This window comes from Ursus americanus, chromosome 5 (genome assembly GCF_024610735.1).
Source record: "Ursus americanus isolate L20-20 chromosome 5, mUrsAme1.1.p, whole genome shotgun sequence".
Lineage (NCBI taxonomy): Eukaryota > Metazoa > Chordata > Mammalia > Carnivora > Ursidae > Ursus > Ursus americanus.
In genome coordinates this window covers 79837453-79854438 of record NC_142131.1, presented here as the reverse complement: position 1 = coordinate 79854438, position 16986 = coordinate 79837453, and the positions used below count along the sequence as shown (strand labels likewise).

Below are 16986 nucleotides of genomic sequence, written 5' to 3'. Positions count from 1 at the left end.
GCCTCGGCCGGTCGCGGGTGTCGACGCTTGGCCGGCCTGGCGGGGTGGGACTTGGGCAGGAAAGGGGTAGGGTAGCTTGGCCCCTGGCCCGCCTTAGGTCGCCTAGCAACCGCCGGCGGAAGGGTTGCTGCCAAAAGCCCAGGCAGCTCCGCTCTCCGGTTGTGGGTCGTCTCGGCGAGAAACAATTCAGGAAGCCCCGAGGCCCGTGTTAACCGTTCCTGTGCTGACAGCTCTGTAGCAGGACCAAAGGGAAGTTTTATTTTGTTCATCGCTTCCTTTTTCTCGCTGCTTGTCTCGCCCAGGCAGGACGTTTCCTTGAGTCCGAAAAGAGAAAGAAAAGGGTAAGAGTGCTCTAAAATGAATGCCCCCCGTCCCGCACCTTCAGTACACGTTGTACACGCTGTGCGAAGCACTTTACAAGTATTAATACCCGGAGTATTAATACTTGGTTATCACCCCCTGAACAGCAGAGAGGCAGCCTGCGGTTACAGAACTAGAAAGTGCTACGTAGAGACGGCCTCCCACCTCCCAGTCTGTAACACTACCCAGTACTGCCGCTATCGCGTTCCACCTGAGCCCTGTCTCTGAAGAAACCTTTCCACTCCTGCAGTGGACTTCCAAGTCCCAAGATGGCCCTGGTTGCTTTTTTTTCTAAATACATTGGCCTGACTTGCTCTTGAGTTCAGCTTGAATGCAAGAGGAGCTACTATTAATTTTTGGAGTTCATATGTCATCCCCTTGATGACATGTAGTAGAATCTTGCCAGGACTATGAACGGATTGGCAGCCTCTGCTTTTTCCTCCTTTCTGAAAACGTTAACCTAGGCTTCAGTCTTCTGGCCTACCTTAGGAGATGTTATGATTTCTAAAAAGGGATATGTATATCTGGTCTTCATTTCATTCCTGGCTCAAAGTTCATAAAACCCTTGGAATCTCCTGAGTGATAAGAGCACTAGGAGCATCTTTTGTTCTAATATAGGGTCATTGACCGTGGTTCCATGGGTCCTTGGCACCCTCCCACACCCCACCCTATGTTTCTCTTCATCTGGCTATTCATCCGTATCCTTTATTATGTCCTTTACTAAATTGGTGAGTGTAAATGAGTGTTTTCCTGAGTTCTGTGAGCTGCTGTAGCCAACAGTCAAATCCAAGGGGAGGAGGTCCTGGGAACTGCCAGTTTGTAGCCAAGTCAGACAGAAGTTGTGGGTAACTTGGGGACCTGCTACTTGTGATTGGTATCTGAAGTGTGGTCAGTCTCATGGGACTCTGGATCTGATGCTAGCTATCTCCAGGTACGTGTCAGAATTGAGTTAAACGGTAGGACAACCAGCCGGTGTCTCAGAAAATTGCTAGGTGGGGTTAAAAAACCACATATATTTGGTGTCAGAAGTTATCAGAAGTGAAGAGTTCTATTGAATAGGAAAGAAGATGTACGGAAGAAAAGTCTGGGTTTTTCTAGTACATATATTGGTCTGACTTGCTCGACTCCAAGCTGAATCCAAAAGGAGCTATAACTAATTTTTGGAGTTCATATGTTCTAAAATATTGCCAGGACTGTGGATGGATTTGCAGCCCTCGGTTTCTTCCCCGTTTTTGAAAACTGGAACCTAGGCTCCGGTCTTCTGGCATATCTTCTGTTCCCATGATTTCTCCAGATGACTAGCAGTGACTAATGCATATTTTCAGTACTGGGAATGTAATAATTGCTGAGTCAGGAGTCTTGAAATGATTTATTTGGAGAGATGTCATAATATTAGAAACATTCTTAAAACAGAATTTATATTGCTATTACACTCAAACCTAACAAGTCCACAAATAAGTTCTTTCCCCAACTTAAACTTACTCCATCCAGCTGTCTTTCTCATCTGAATTAATGGCAACTCCGTTTCATTGCCAGGTCCAAAACCTTAAAAGCCATCCTCATACATTTCTCTCAGTCCTCTACCCAATTGGGAAATTTTGTTGACTCTACATTCAAACTATATCTAGTATCCAACACCTCAGCATCCCCACAGCAACCTCCATCTCTCACCCAACCGGGTCTCTGCTACACTACCGCCCCCAGAAAAGCCTAATCTCCATACAACAGCGAAAGGGATCCTGACATTTCTCCACTCAAAACCACACAGTGGTGTCCCAGTTCACTTGGAGTCAAAAGCCAAAGTCCTTGCGGAGCCCAGCACTGACTAACTGCCCTATTTATCTCTGGCCTGCTCTCCCTCTTGCTTACTCTGACTCAGCCACACTGCCTTCGTTGGTTTTCCTTGAGCCCATTTCAGGACCTTGGCACTGGCTGTCTCTTCTCCTTATCCAGATATTTGCCTAATTCACTGCCTCACTGCTTTCAAACCTTTTCTCAAATGTCGCCTCAATGAGGCCTTCCCTGACCAACCCATGTAACCCTCCCCCCACTCACTGCAGTGCCAGTCTATCTTAATCAGCTCCAGTTTTTCCATAGCACTCACTTCTCAACTAACCTATTTATTATGCTTACTACTTATTGTCTGTCTATCCCTGTAGAGTATAAATTCCATGAGGGGAGTCATATTTCGCTATTTGATTCCTTGCTATATCCCAAGTACCTAGCTGTCAGTAGGTGCTCAACAAATATTTGTGGAATAAATGAACTAATAAATGAACTGGGACAACTATTTTCATGATAGAGTATTCCCATCCAGGCCTTTCTCACATGTAGATACATGACATAGTATATTTTACATTATAGTTTTTTTCACACTATACCATAGATACTGTTCACATTTCTAAATATTCATAATATGCTTTTTAAAGATACTTAGATTTTTACATGCTTGTTCCAATAAGTCAAACAATACAGAGTAGGGTCAAGAAAAAATTATCCTTTCTCCTCTAATCCCACCCCGCTGAAGGGGACCACTTTTAAATTTAGTGGATCTTTTCTAGACACACATACAAACACATAACGGGTATAGATTTCACAGTTCAAAGACAGGTAATACCTGAATTGTAACTTTATTTTCTATAACTCAAGTCACTTTTTATTCTAGGCCTTATTACCTCTGATGGCAGAAAAACTAAATCTAGTTAATTCAAGGTAAATGCTAGCACTTTATGATTTGTTTATTTATTAATGATCAGTTACAGTTTAATTCCAGTGAATTCAGAATTTATTAATGCCTTTTCTTCTGTCCTTTTATTTCCATATAATTGCCTGGTTTTTAAAAATTATTATAAAATAAATGGACATTCATTACAGAAAAACAGTAAACCATAAATAAGCAAAATGAAAAAATTAAAGCATCCAGAAATAAAGTGTGTGTGTGTATATATATATACGTATGTGTATATATATGTATAGGATCATATTATAATTAGCTTAATCTATTATGAACATTTTTCCATGTCAAAAAATATACTTCTGTGTCATTTTTAGTGACTGCTTGGTATCCCATTACACAAATGTACCATAATTATAGTCCCTGTCTTTTGTACATTTGGGTTGTTTCCAACTTTTCACAAAATTACTTGTAGCTAAATCTCTGTGCACATCCCTCATTATTTCCTCAGGATAAAATCCTGGAACTGTTGTCAAAAGCTGCACTTATTATTGAAGGCTTTGATGCATGTTCGCAAGATACCTGCAGAAAGGTGGCACTGCTTTGACACCAGCAGGCGGGAGGGTCCTCTGCATCCTACCAGCACCGTGTTACCATTCTTTGTCATCTCTGCCAATCTGACAGAAGAATGGTTTTGTATTGTTTTTAAGTTGTATTTTCTTTACTAGTAAAGTGGAACCTGTTTTTTGTTTTTTGGTGTTTTTTTTTTTTAAGATTTTATTTATGGGGCACCTGGTGGCTCAGTCCATTAAGCGTCTGCCTTCTGCTCAGGTCATGATCCCAGGGTCCTGGGATGCCGTCCCACATTGGGTTCCCTGCTCAGTGGGGAGCCTGCTTCTCCCTCTGCCTGCCGCCCCCCTCCCCCGCTTGTGTTTCTCTCACACTCTCTCGCTCTCTCTCAAATAAATATATAAAATCTTTTAAAAAAAAGATTTTATTTACTTATTTGTCAGAGAGAGAGAGGGAGAGAGAGCATAAGCAGGGGAAGCTGCAGAATAAATTAATACTTAGGAGTAGACTCTAGACTTTTGTATCTGTTTTTGCCAATGTGGTATAAGGAGTGAATAAAGAGGGGCGCCTGGGTGCCTCAGTCGTTAAGCCTCTCTCTCTCTGTCAAGTGAATAAATAAAATCTTAAAAAAAAAAAAAGGAGTGAATAAGGAGACAGGACCGTCGTCTCCACATAAAAGGCCACAGAATCCCCAGATGAGGGAGGAGGCGTTTGGGGATAATTTGTGTTTTCTGGAGAGCAGTGATAGCCAGTGCCATCCTAGATTTTTGGAAATCTCAATTTTAAATGATCTGTTATCCCTATTAGTTATCCCTATCCATGCACACATAATTATCACACAATGATGCTTCTGTGTCAGGAGAAGGTAGTCCTGACCATGGGCATGTTCTGTCTTTTGTCTTTTCTCACTCTCTCTTTGGCCTGGTCGGTGTTCTTTCCTAAAACACCCTCCTTCTAATGTCTTCCTTAGTGTCTGATTCATTAGTCACCACACTGTTTTCTAAACTCTACTCCCTTCAGCAAATCCAGGAGGAGAGGGTGGACTTTTCTGGAACACTGAAGACAGATATCCCCCACTCCCTTTTTCATTTTCCTTGTGGCAAAAAAAAAAAAAAAAAAAGCAAGAGGGTGGGGAGGGCCAGAGTTGCACTGCGAATACAGGACTTAAGAGGATGTGACAAGCTCAGACATCACCGTAGCTAAGTGTAAAGCTAGACTTCTTACAGACACGTAAGGAATCCTGATGAAACCCAGACTATTAAGCAGAGACTTGAGATGAAGGTTGGGTGGCAGGTGGAGGACACCGGGGATTTCAGTTCAGTCATGGGATGAAAGCTACTTAAGTACACATAGAATCATAGTGCTTCCTTCATCCATTTCACAGTGAAGGATGCACTGACCATCTTGTATCTGGTCTTTCCTTATTAAATTGCATTGTTTTTTTGTTTTTTTTTAATAATAATTTTTTATTATGTTAGTCACCATACAGTACATCCCAAGTTTTTGATGTAAAGTTCCATGACTCATTACTTGTGTATAACACCTAGTGCTCCATGCAATACGTGCCCTCCTTAATACCCATCACTGGCTTATCCCAATCTCCCACCCCCTCCCCTCTAAAGCATTGTTATTTTAATTATTTTTAATTTTGAGCATTTTTCCCCAAAGAGACTATGAGTTTCTTTAGGGCAGACACCTGTTTACCTTAAAATACTCATATATTTCTGTATTTGTTTAATTCAGTGAACATTTACCTGTCAGCTCAGATTCTGGCTCCTCTGATTTCTGTGGTGGAAGATTTGGTTTCCTTTCCCAAGGTGCGATAATGAAATGTATCCTTCACCCCTGGCAAGGTATTCATAAGGATCAAATGAAACCAAGGCTGTGGGAACTCTTTTAAAACTGCAAAGAGCAATGTAAATATCTATGGGGTTTAGGAGTTTACAGATAGCAATCGGAAAGTGCCAGGGTGGTGGGCACATTGAGATCACATGGGAGATCACTTAATGCCCTCTCCATCTGAGAACAGAGAAAGCCCTGAGGCCCACCTTCTCCCTCTCGCCCTTATTAGGAAGCTACTCCTGTTTCTCGCCTGGCCTGTCCCTTTTTCAGGGCTCTCAAAGTATGATTAGGCCATAGTGAAAGCTGGTCTGCTTTTAAATACCTTTCTTTAACAACTGTAAGTTCTAACTTTCACTGGGTTGTTTTGTTTTAAATCCGTGAATTTGCATTTAAACGAAGAGCAGCTCGGGTCAGCATTTCCATAGACCGGCTCCATTAGTGAGGGTTGTGCAGTTACCTAGCGAGTAAAAAACCTTGGATCCTGATGCCAGAGGCTGGTTTCCCCGGACTGAGCCTCCACAGGTGGTGGGGGTAGCTGGGAGAAAGGAGAAGGAGAAGGGAGAAGTCAAGGGAGCCCAGTCCAAATTAGAAGTGCCTTTTGCCTTCAGGATGTATCAGTCACAGGGAAAGAGAATTATTCTCAAGATAGAACAAAAAGTTACAGGTAAAAAACTGAAGACATTTCAGAAGTACTGAAAAAGTGTTTAGAGGGACAAAAAATTAATCCAGAGCATCTCCAGGGCTTAAGTGGGTCACCAGTGATGTCTTACAGGGAAGGAGAGAGTAACCCCTGGTTTGGGGTCACGAATGCTTTACTTCAAGCAGATCCAAGCTCAAACAGGAATATTCCTACTCCTTATAATCTAAGCTGGTTTTGGTGTCAGGGTGCTTGGATTCTAAAGGTTCTGACTGCAGTGACCAGCTCTCACATACCCCAACCGAATCCTTCAAAGCTTCTCCTTGTACGGGAGCAGTTCAAAGTACTTGGGAGAAAACGATTACAACTATTACCCCCAAACTATCATTGTACCTTATCATAATTCCCTTATCTCTTTTGAAATGCGTTTTAAACCAGAATAACCATTTCTAATTATTGGAAACATTTTAAATAACTTTTAGTAATAATCTTTATTAGTCATAAAAAAGGAAAGGTCATACATAAATCTTTCAAAGGACCATTTCTGCTCTTTTGCTAGGTGTGTGATTCACTGTTTTCCATCTTATTCTAGGACAAAGGTGTCCACGTGTCCCCTCATTCCCCCCCCCCACACACACACCACTCCACCCCCACAATAGGCTACTTCGGAATAATGGAAGAATGTAAGTTGAAGGCAACCCAACACACCAGCAAAGACTCACTAGGAATCATCTGGAAACTGTCTAAGGAGAAAAAAAAGCCACAGGCTTCTGGGGGTTAATAATCCTTTCCTGTGCCTGCTACTTCCCAACTCTCATTGTAGTGTGGCAGTCACCTCTGTGTTGTGTCACACACTGATTCATTCCTAGGACCTGTTAAAGGACTGATCTTTTCAGGTGATTGACCCTGCTAAATAATCAGGCCCACTTGAGGTATGTCTGTGGAAATATCAGGCTTGCATGCTTGCATTCTTTTTTTTTTTTTTTTTAAGATGTATTTGAGATACAGAGAGAGAATGCACAGGAGTAGGAGGGCCAGAGGGAGAGGGAGAGAGAATCTCAAGCCAACTCTGCACTGAGCATAGAGCCTTATACAGAGCTTGATGCGGGGCTGGATCCCACGACCCTGAGATCATGACCTGAGCTGAAACCAGGAGTCAGACGCCTAACCTACTGAGCCATCCAGGCACCCCACATTCTTGCATTTAACATGCTTTCTTGAGTGGGCAAAAAACAATTGGAATTTCAGGAGAGAATTGGGCATGTGTGTGTTTATGTATATATATGAAATGGGTCAGATATACTCAGCTACAACCTAGAGTGAGGACAATATTCCAAGAAAAAATAACAGTTTACTTTTTTTCTGGACTTCGGCACTTCATTCCAGGCAAGAGACCAGGGATCTTTGGTCTGAGGGATGCGGAGACTCTGAATTCATCTCCCCTCCCTCAGCCTGGGCTCTACTCTGTCCTTCTCTATCCCCACAAAATCTTTGGAAGTCTCTTATTACCAGCTCAAATGCCACTCTCTCCTTGAAACCACAGTAGTTGTCAGCACTGGTTCTTTTTTGCTTGTATTGGAATTCATCATGGTGTACCTGTCCCTGGTCTTATTCCTCTCCATATTCTTCAGCTCCACCCAACCCCCAGCTGTACCTTGAGAGACTGGAGTGGACTGTGAACAGCTGTAAGATGTAGCTAGATGTGAGCAGCCACAGAGGAAACCAAAGTTTTAGTGAAGCACTATACGCAAATCCTGCTTGGGAAGGTGTGGAATCAAAACTAAGAAAGAAGGGCAGGAGAGAGAGACAGAATGTTGAAGATTTAACCCGATCCATTTTGAGATAATGAGGAAAGAAACATGACATAGTGAATGAGGCAGGACTTTGGGGTAAAATCTGAATGAAATTTACAGATTCCAGTAAACCAAATCCCTAAAAAGAGATAAAGCCATAGTTTCACAGACGCATAGTTTCTAAAATGTTAGAAACTGGGTTGCAAATTGTACAAGTTCGAACCCAGAGGACCAAGTTTGTAGGGTAGTGGAAAATAGCTTTGGCATTCCAAGAACAATATATTGTTTCTGCATTTAAAATGTAAGGAAGTGCAAGCTGAAAAGTAAGTGTGGGAAAGCCAGAGCGAAGGCCTGCCGAGACACAGGATGGCACATCTGTGTCTTGTACACTTGGGAGCCTGTTGCCTTGGGTTTGTCTGCCAGCTCTACTGTAGAGCTCTGTGCCGTGGGCAAATTCCTAACCTCAATGCCTAAATTTCCCCACCTGCCAAGTGGGAAATGAATAATGGCCACCTCATGGTATTCTTATGAAGACTGGAAGAGTCAGTCTTCATAAGCAACAGTGCCTGGCATGTAGTGAATACAGTATCTGGTTATTTTGTTATATAAAATTTGGACAATCTAATTTTTTTTGGAACGAGTAAGGAAACTTTAGGGAAAATCTGATCGAATCCTTGGATTCCACAAATGATGAAACACAGTGTCATTAGATGACCTTTGTAAGTCATGTCAAATGCATTTTATTACCTACTACTCTTTTAGGGTCATCCTGAAATGCCTTTTTAAAAGTATTCAAATCTTGGCTTCTATGATGATTTTTTTTTTTTTAGATTTTATTTATTTGACAGAGATAGAGACAGCCAGCGAGAGAGGGAACACAAGCAGGGGGAGTGGGAGAGGAAGAAGCAGGCTCATAGCGGAGGAGCCTGATGTGGGGCTCGATCCCAGATCACCAGGATCACGCCCTGAGCCGAAGGCAGACGCTTAACCGCTGTGCCACCCAGGTGCCCCAATGATGATTCTTGAATGCAGGAACTTGTGTCTTAACCTCATGTGACCCCAACAGTGTTAGGCACAAATAGCAGCACTTAATAAATATCTATGAGGGTTGTTTTTTTTTTTTTAATACAGAATATCAAACCTATCCCAGTGGCAGCCATTTAGACATTAGTTTTGTTGCATTGGGTTTTTTTCATAGCACTTGGGAAGACCCAGATGGCCCTGGCAGAAAGGTCTGGATAATAAGTGTTAACAAGGGGAGAGAAGGACCCAGAAGAAATTGTGGCGCCTGGACAACAAGTCCTGATGGATCTTGGCAATCAGAGGGAGGAAGGCCAGTGTCGTGAAAAGGTCTGATGACAGCAAGGATCATGGCCTATACTTTCCAGCTGCCCCTGTCTGTCCACCTACAGCAGACTCTACTTCATGTGCTAATTCCACAAATGTGAGCCCCTGTCCTTTTGCTGCTCACCACCCACTGAAGAAACACAGTAACTACCTTACAACCCAACCCAAGCCGTGGAGGGCCCCCAAGCTCGCAACTCAGACTCAAAGCCTTAACCAGGAGGTGAGCTTTACTCTTGCCATTAACCAAATGTGAAGGGCACAGCCGGAAACCTGACCAGCACGGAGGCAGAGAAGATCCCAGCACTTCCCTAAACCAGCCCTTTGTGAGCAGTTTCAGACAATGACCAAATTTTTTGGGGTGGTGGTGGTGGGGGTGTTGGTAATGAGAAGAAAAACCAAGTTCAAAGGTTCTGATTCTGAGGGGATGAAGAGGCTTGGCCTGTGTGGAGAGTTAGTGTGCTTTGATGGAAAGGCAAAGCTTTTCTTTGAGATACATAGAATTGGAAGCGGAAGGAGGCTGGTGATGTCAGCTCAGGAGGAGTGGAGTAGGACGCAATTCTCAGTCCTCCCTGTAGGCTCTCCCTCATGGAGAGGATCGCTTATAGAGACTGCAGGAAGGAGAGACTGTGATTCTGTGAAACGGCTAGATTGGGCTGGTGACTGTCCTTTGTCTCTGAGCTAGAGATGGCATCTCTGAGGTTCGGATGCCAAGGTCAAGTGGACACAGCAGGAGCAGGGTTTGTGCCACCTTGCCTATCCAATGCCATGTCTAAGAGGGTGACCCCAGGATGGGAGAACCCTCAAGGGGGCGGTGGGGCGTGTAGCCAGCAATTAAAACGAAGGAGAGCAGAAGGAGGCTAAGCCAAAATGTCCCCCCTCCCAAGAGCAATGCCCACATCCTGTCTGGCCTAGATCTATCCTTAAGATTCAAGATGTTCAAAGTAAAGGAGAACAGGGTGTGTGGCCAGTTGGGTTGTCAGATACAATATGAAACACCCAGTTAAATTTGAACTTCAGATAAACAAGGAATTATTGTTCTTGCATAAGACATACACTAAAAATTATTGTTTATCTGAAATTCAAATGTAACTGGGCAACTTGGTTTTGTTTGTTTGCTTTGCTAAATCTGGCAATGCTAGCCATGCGTCAATGTGCTAAGCGAGCCTGAACATTTTTTAAGATAGACTTAAAGGAAGTAGCGACTTCTATAAACAGCACTGAGTCCTCCAGGCTCCAGGGTTTGGTTACTGATTCTGAGGTGACAGTACCTTCTCCAAGCACAGAGCCTGTCTTCCTTCTGGGAGCTGTGGAACAAGAAGAGAAAATAACTGTTCGACACAGGCTGGTTTGATTGGCCAGCCAAAGCAAAGAGCAGTAATAGCTTAAGGATTTCACACAGCTGGTCTTAGAGGTTGTGAATGCAGGGATGCCTGCATTTGGGGGAAAAGAGAGTAGAGAGTAGAGTAGGTTGAGGGGAGAGGATCAGGGTGTTTTGCCCTTATTATGTCTCATGAATGGCTGTGTGTGTACGTGGCTAACAATATTTCTTACTGTAGTTAGGGTCCAAAATGGAAACCACTGACAAGAGGTTGATACTTGCAGGGCATTATCGTGAAAACTGTGTTGGATCAACAGCCGGGATGAGTTTGCTTGACACTCACAGGTGAGGGTGAGCTTTGCCTTGTTCTAGAAAAATCACCTTCTGGAACCAGCTGAACTTTTCATGGAATCTGCAGTCCCTTGCATATGTGGATGGCCGATGGTTCATTTAAAGTGGAGTTCCTAGTTTTGTCATTTTGTTCACTTTGCTGCAATCACTCACTAAAAACATACACTGGGATCCAGTATTGTTGCACCCAATCTCAGGCAATAAATATAATACTATAAAAATACTATATAAATATAACAAATAATGTGGGACTAAACACACTGTCCAAATGGCCTTTGAATTTTATTCATTTCCTCCTCTAAAACAAAGGTTTTTCAACTTTAAAATCCTTGGCGCTTACTTGGCTTAATTCCTCAGAACTATCCCAACTGGTTTTAAAAGAGTCATTATTTCTCTCATGCAGTGAACATATGATGCTTTTACTTAGGAAGAGGAAGAAAAAATGTTTACAGTCTCACTTTGCACTTTAAAAAATGTCTATAACATTAGCTCTTGATTCAGAAATTATAAATAAAGCGGTTTTATCATCCAATGATACTGAAATACTATGTGTGTTTTACACTTTATTGTTTCAGGGATTTCATTTTTATTTTGTACTTTTTTGTAAGAAATAGCTTCTTAATCCTAAGCCTAAATATTTATTGTCCTACACCAATCGCCCTGAGCTCCAACGTTTCTGCGAATTTTGCTGTTATGCATGGATGGAATGGGTTTGCTGTGGGGTTTTTTTAGTGGAAAACACCAGATACACCTGGATCTGAAATTAATCCTGACACACAGGAATGCTCAAGGTCCTTTGCTGTAAAATACACATAATAAAAGTACCTACCTTGTAGAACTGTGGTGGGATTTCTATGAGAGAATGAATGTGAAGTCTGGTGTGGCAGAGACAATGCTACGTAATTCACCAAATTCCATTTCTGTTTCCTCTTCTTGAGGAATGAGACACATTTTCAACCTCCCTCATATTGGTTTGGGGCCAGGTGACTGGGCCATGTCCTGGGCTGTTTCCAGGCCTGACTACTCAGCCTGGCGACCAAGGGGCACATCTGTTCCAAGTCACATGGCTAGAAGACATAGAGGGGTGTCCTACCCCACGTAGGACTTTATGTGAGCAAGAAACCAATTTGTAATGGTTTGGGGGTTGGTTTGTTACTACAACATTGCCTCGCCTACCCTAATACACTTGACATATGTAGGTAGTAAACAGTTAATGAATTTTAGCATTTAACTTAAATCTATGAACAAGTATGGAATAATTCCTCGCATATATGTTATTATAAGAAAAAAGCCTAGTCAAAGATCAGAGTATACAGTGTTGTGCATTTTGTGTAAGAAAGAAGGGGAAATTAAAATGTATACTGGACCCTAGAACAGCAGAGTTTGAACTGCATGGGTCCACTTACACAGTACTGTACTGTAAGTGTGTTTTCCTTATGATTTACTTAATAACCTCTAGCTTACTTTCTTATAAGAATACAGTATATAATACTTATTACAGTAAGGTATTAGTAATTAAGTTTTAAGGGCGTCAAAAGTTGCACATGGATTTTCGGCTGCATGGGAAGTCGGTATCCCTAACCCTCGTGTTCTTCAAGGGTCAACTATATCTCTGTATTTGCTGATTTTTGCAAAAGGAAATGCAGTAAAGGAGAAACCAGAAACTAATGAAAATGAAACAGAGTGGAGAGGATGTACATGGGAGTGAGGCTTCTCTGGCTAAATGTGTTGATATAATGTTGATTTTTGAACCATGTGTTTTATATACTCAAAAACAAAAGCTAATCATAAAGAAAATCCATTAAATCTAGACCTTAAAAGAAACAAATGATCTAACTTTATATAAAATTAGTTACTAAACCAACAATGAAAAAGAAAGTTACTTTGGGTAACCTGGACACACTACTCTGACTATACCTACATTAATATTATTGGGAACCAAGAATTTCCAATATCAAAGGAAAAAGATAAAATGTAAACAGTATTTGAAGAAAAATACTGTTTAACAATGCCAATAACAATATGAACTCATGCTACTTCATACATATATACATAAATATAATCCTAGTTGTGTTCCTGAAGCACCCAGAAGAAATGACACCCTAGTATAGTGGCAGTGGGTACCACTAGCCCCCATACCTTGCAACTCCCGATGTATTAGTGGTTCAGGCAAGAATAATCAATGGGTTCTAGGGGCGCCTGGGTGGCTCAGTCGTTAAGCGTCTGCCTTCGGCTCAGGGCGTGATCCCGGCGTTCTGGGATCGAGCCCCACATCAGGCTCCTCCACTAGAAGCCTGCTTCTTCCTCTCCCACTCCCCCTGCTTGTGTTCCATCTCTCGCTGGCTATCTCTCTCTCTGTCAAATGAATAAATAAAATCTTTAAAAAAAAAAGAATAATCAATGGGTTCTAAAACCATTACATAAAAAGTAATTGGGCAATAGGTTATTCCTACAGGAGCAAATTATCACTCCACAGATCATTACCAGTTTCAAAGAGAAAGATGTTCCTTTTGGTATTGGATCCAATGTATGCCCATTCCCACAGATGCGTTTGGCCCTGCCTGCCTGCCTCTCAGGACTCACTTGCCCTGATGAGGTCCCAGTGATGGTGGTAAAGCTCCAGCCTCCATCTCGTCACCTCACCTCCTACAATGACAGACATCTCTCTCTGCCTTCGGCAAGGCTGTCATTACACCAGAAAGGTGTACAGAAGCTCCCATACCCAAGTCCAACACGGTGGGACCCACAGAAGCCCTACTTTCCCGGTGGCTGCCCGGAGGCACTGGTAACACAATCCAGACATACAGGGATATTTACACGCTGTGGGCTTTGTGTCAGAGAACAACTCCACTCATATGAGACAGTGCATAGAGCACGTCCAAGGATGTCCCACATGACCAAGTGGGGCTGCTTACGAAACCAGGGCCAGCTTGGCAAGAAACCACATTGCATTCATTCTCCCTCTTTCTCTTCCTTCCACCTTTTTTGCTTCGATTCTTTCCTTCCAACTTTTTTGCACCTGTCATAAAACATTAGCCTGTGAACGTTGCCTCAGTCTCCATTTCCAGGCAGACACTTCTCCATGGAGGGTTGGCAGTCACTTTGTCACCCAAGTTATCACCTCAGCATCACTACTCGTGGAAAAACCCGATACATGAACACTCTTCTGAGATGTCTGTGAAGTATTCCTGCAAAAAAATGTTTAACCTAAGCCTAATGGAGTCTTCAGAACTAACTTCCATTTTAAGGACAATACAGTCTTAAAAGCAAATGTTAAAGAACACCACCCACGCTGTATGATGACTAAGATAACACAATAAAAAAAAATAACACCATCCAGGTACAATCAGACAAATGAAGAATGTGTGCCTTTCTCTCAGTTGCTTGGCCTGGATTCTTGAAAAATCAACATCATAGGTCAAAACCAAACAGAAATTAAAGTGGGGGAGAGTTTCCAGATTAACCTCCAGATGGAATCCACAAACATTGATTAGATCATGGGGGAATTGCATAGGAATCTGTAGGAGACAACTGGGAAAATTTAAATATGGCTTGGCTATTAGTTGTGATTGTAGATTGTTAATTTTCTAAGGTGTGGTTATATAGGAGATTGCCCTTGTTTTTAGGAGATTCGTGCTGAAGTATTTAGAGATCATGAGGTCATTTTAATAACTTATTTTCGAAACTGGTTTATTTTGGTATGTCGGGGGTGGAGGAGAGAAGGAGAAAAAGCAAACAGGGTAAAACATTAACAACCACTGAATCTAGATGGAAGGCATTTGTGGTTCTAGTCTTTCAACATTTTTAAGTGATAAAGTAGGAAGATAAATACCAAAAAGCCAAAATAAACAAACAACAAACAAAGACAACCTAGGTAAAATTTAGGATATATTTGTGTTTGAAGAAATGTTTTAAGCTATGTTTTATTTTCTTCTGTTTCAAGTAAGCAGCCAATACTTTATCAGGGATGAATTCATCTACCTCAGAATGGATATTCACCCCTAAATCGCTGTGCTTTCAAAAGTTTTTACCTCTTGCATATTTCTAGCAGTTTCCCAGGTAGAAAAAATTCGATGCCAAGTCTGTACACCCGAATTCTTGGCAGAACAGTCAGCAAGTAATATGGAGAGCTGCTTCCTTTAAATTCTGCATTTATCACACGAACTGTGAGCGCTGAGGTGCCGAGGCACTATGGAGAAATGCTCCTTAAAGTCTGATTGATCTGGTAGACGCATCAGCTATCTTTCCCTGCATTCCTAATCTTGTATGGGATGCCGACCGGAATGGCAGCTTTCTCTACAGCCACAGTGGCAACAGACAGACACCGATGAACCATTTAATATGGTGAAACACATGTATTTCAGGCTTCTATTATTAGAACGACCTCTTGACTCACAGAGAAAACTCTTGCAAAACTTCGTTTAGTTAATGTGACCATTTTATTTGTTAAGACACAGTTTTCCATTATCATCATTCTCCCACGCAGAACCTGCCCTTCATTTCCAAGACGCCTCCAGACAGAGGGGCTCCCAGTCTGCTCTCACCATTCCAGTTGGCCCAGGGCAGCCCATCTCCAGGGCTTCCACCCACAATACAGTCCCAGGAATGTGCTCCCCCTTATGTTACATTTGGCTCGGCCATGCCCCGGACCCCTAAAGGAGCCCTCCACAGGTTGGGTGTGGTCTCTGCTCTGTCCAGGAAGAACCCTCCCCGGTACACTAATGTGTGTTCTTCCCTTCTTCTTCTTCTTTCTTTTAAGATTTTATTTATTTATTTGAGAGAGACAGAGAGAACCCAGAGGGAGAGGGAGAAGCAGGTTCCCTGCTGAGCAGGGAGCCCAGGATCCTGGGATCATGACCTGAGCCGAAGGCAGACGCTTAACCACCGAGCCGCCCAGGCGGCCGTGATGGCCCCTTCAGCAGTAGAGCTCCTCAGTGAAGGCTGAACTCACGGCCACCGCATGAAGTTTCTGCCTCATCGGTGCTGCCTAACAAGCAAGCCCAAATCTCCATGGCTTCTCCTCCTCCCCTCCCCCCCACCAAAGCTGTTTATTTTTATTTTTCTTGCATTTGAGCAGAGGCAGCTCTGCTTCAGGCCATGGTCAGATATAGGGCAGCTCCACTTGTCCTATCGTCTGGACCCCCAGCTTCCTGGCGCAGGTGCTGCTCATGAAGGCTGAGTGGCATGGAGAAGAACACGAGAGGCCACTTAAGGCCTCAGCTCAGAACTGACACCTTGTCACTCCCGCCCACATTCCCCTGGCCAGAGCCGGACATCAGTGGGGTAGGGAAGTACTCCCTGCCTTGGGGAACCTCGGCAAGGGCAGGGAGGGTAGGAACAATGGCAGGCCCATAACACCATCAACCTCAGCCTCCCTCCTAGCTTGATGTGGGCTTAGAACTCAATTCTTAGAACTCAACACACAAAGGGATGTGAGGGGAAGCAATGTGTGCAACCTCTGGGCCTTGCCCTTGGAAGGACTGGGCATGCCCTGACTTTCCCCTGCCCATCCCGGAGGAGAGGGTGGGCTGCAGCAATCACGTGGCCCAGCGGCAGATGGCACAGCCGTCCCCAGGCCTACCTCTGCACTGTGGTATGGACGTCATTTACGTGGGAGGATTTTTGCATCTCCTTCCTGGCTTCTGAGAACCCTAGCTAGTCACTCATTCGCTCAACAAGCATTTACCAAGTGTCTTCTTTGAGGCAGGCACTGCTCTAGGCCTGGGAGGAAGGGAGTGTGAATAGAAACAAAGTTGGCCTTTCTGCACCTTGCCTGTGGCGTTGGTCACAAAAAATCTACACATGTGATAAAATTGCATAGAACTAAATAACACACACACGAGTACAAGTAAAACTGAGGAAATCTGTACAAGGTCTTGGCCTTGTACCAATACTGACATCCTAGTTGTGGCAGTATATTAGAGTTTTGCAAGATGTTACTATTAGGAGAAACTAGGTCAAAGGATCTCTGTGTTCTTGCAACTGCTTGGGAATCTATAATGATCTCAAAATAAGAAGTGAGAAACAAAAAGACCGGGAGTCTGGTCTCCTTGTGCTTACGTCTAGAATGGTGTCAGGAGAAAATCCAGAGAGA

At 43.1% G+C, this 16986-nt stretch overlaps 1 long non-coding RNA gene across 4 annotated transcripts; it reads left to right on the top strand.

Moving 5' to 3' along the window:
* Window positions 1–8: 8 nt before the first annotated feature.
* LOC148110166 (uncharacterized) lies at window positions 9–11424 on the top strand. Of its 4 annotated transcripts, none has more exons than XR_015724634.1 (2): window positions 9–341; window positions 9075–11424. It is a non-coding gene; the product is annotated as an uncharacterized LOC148110166 (long non-coding RNA). The 4 variants fall into 4 exon arrangements; XR_015724636.1 differs by having other exon boundaries at window positions 20–341; window positions 3546–11424; XR_015724633.1 differs by having other exon boundaries at window positions 20–341; window positions 3026–11424.
* The last annotated feature ends 5562 nt before the right edge of the window (window positions 11425–16986 follow it).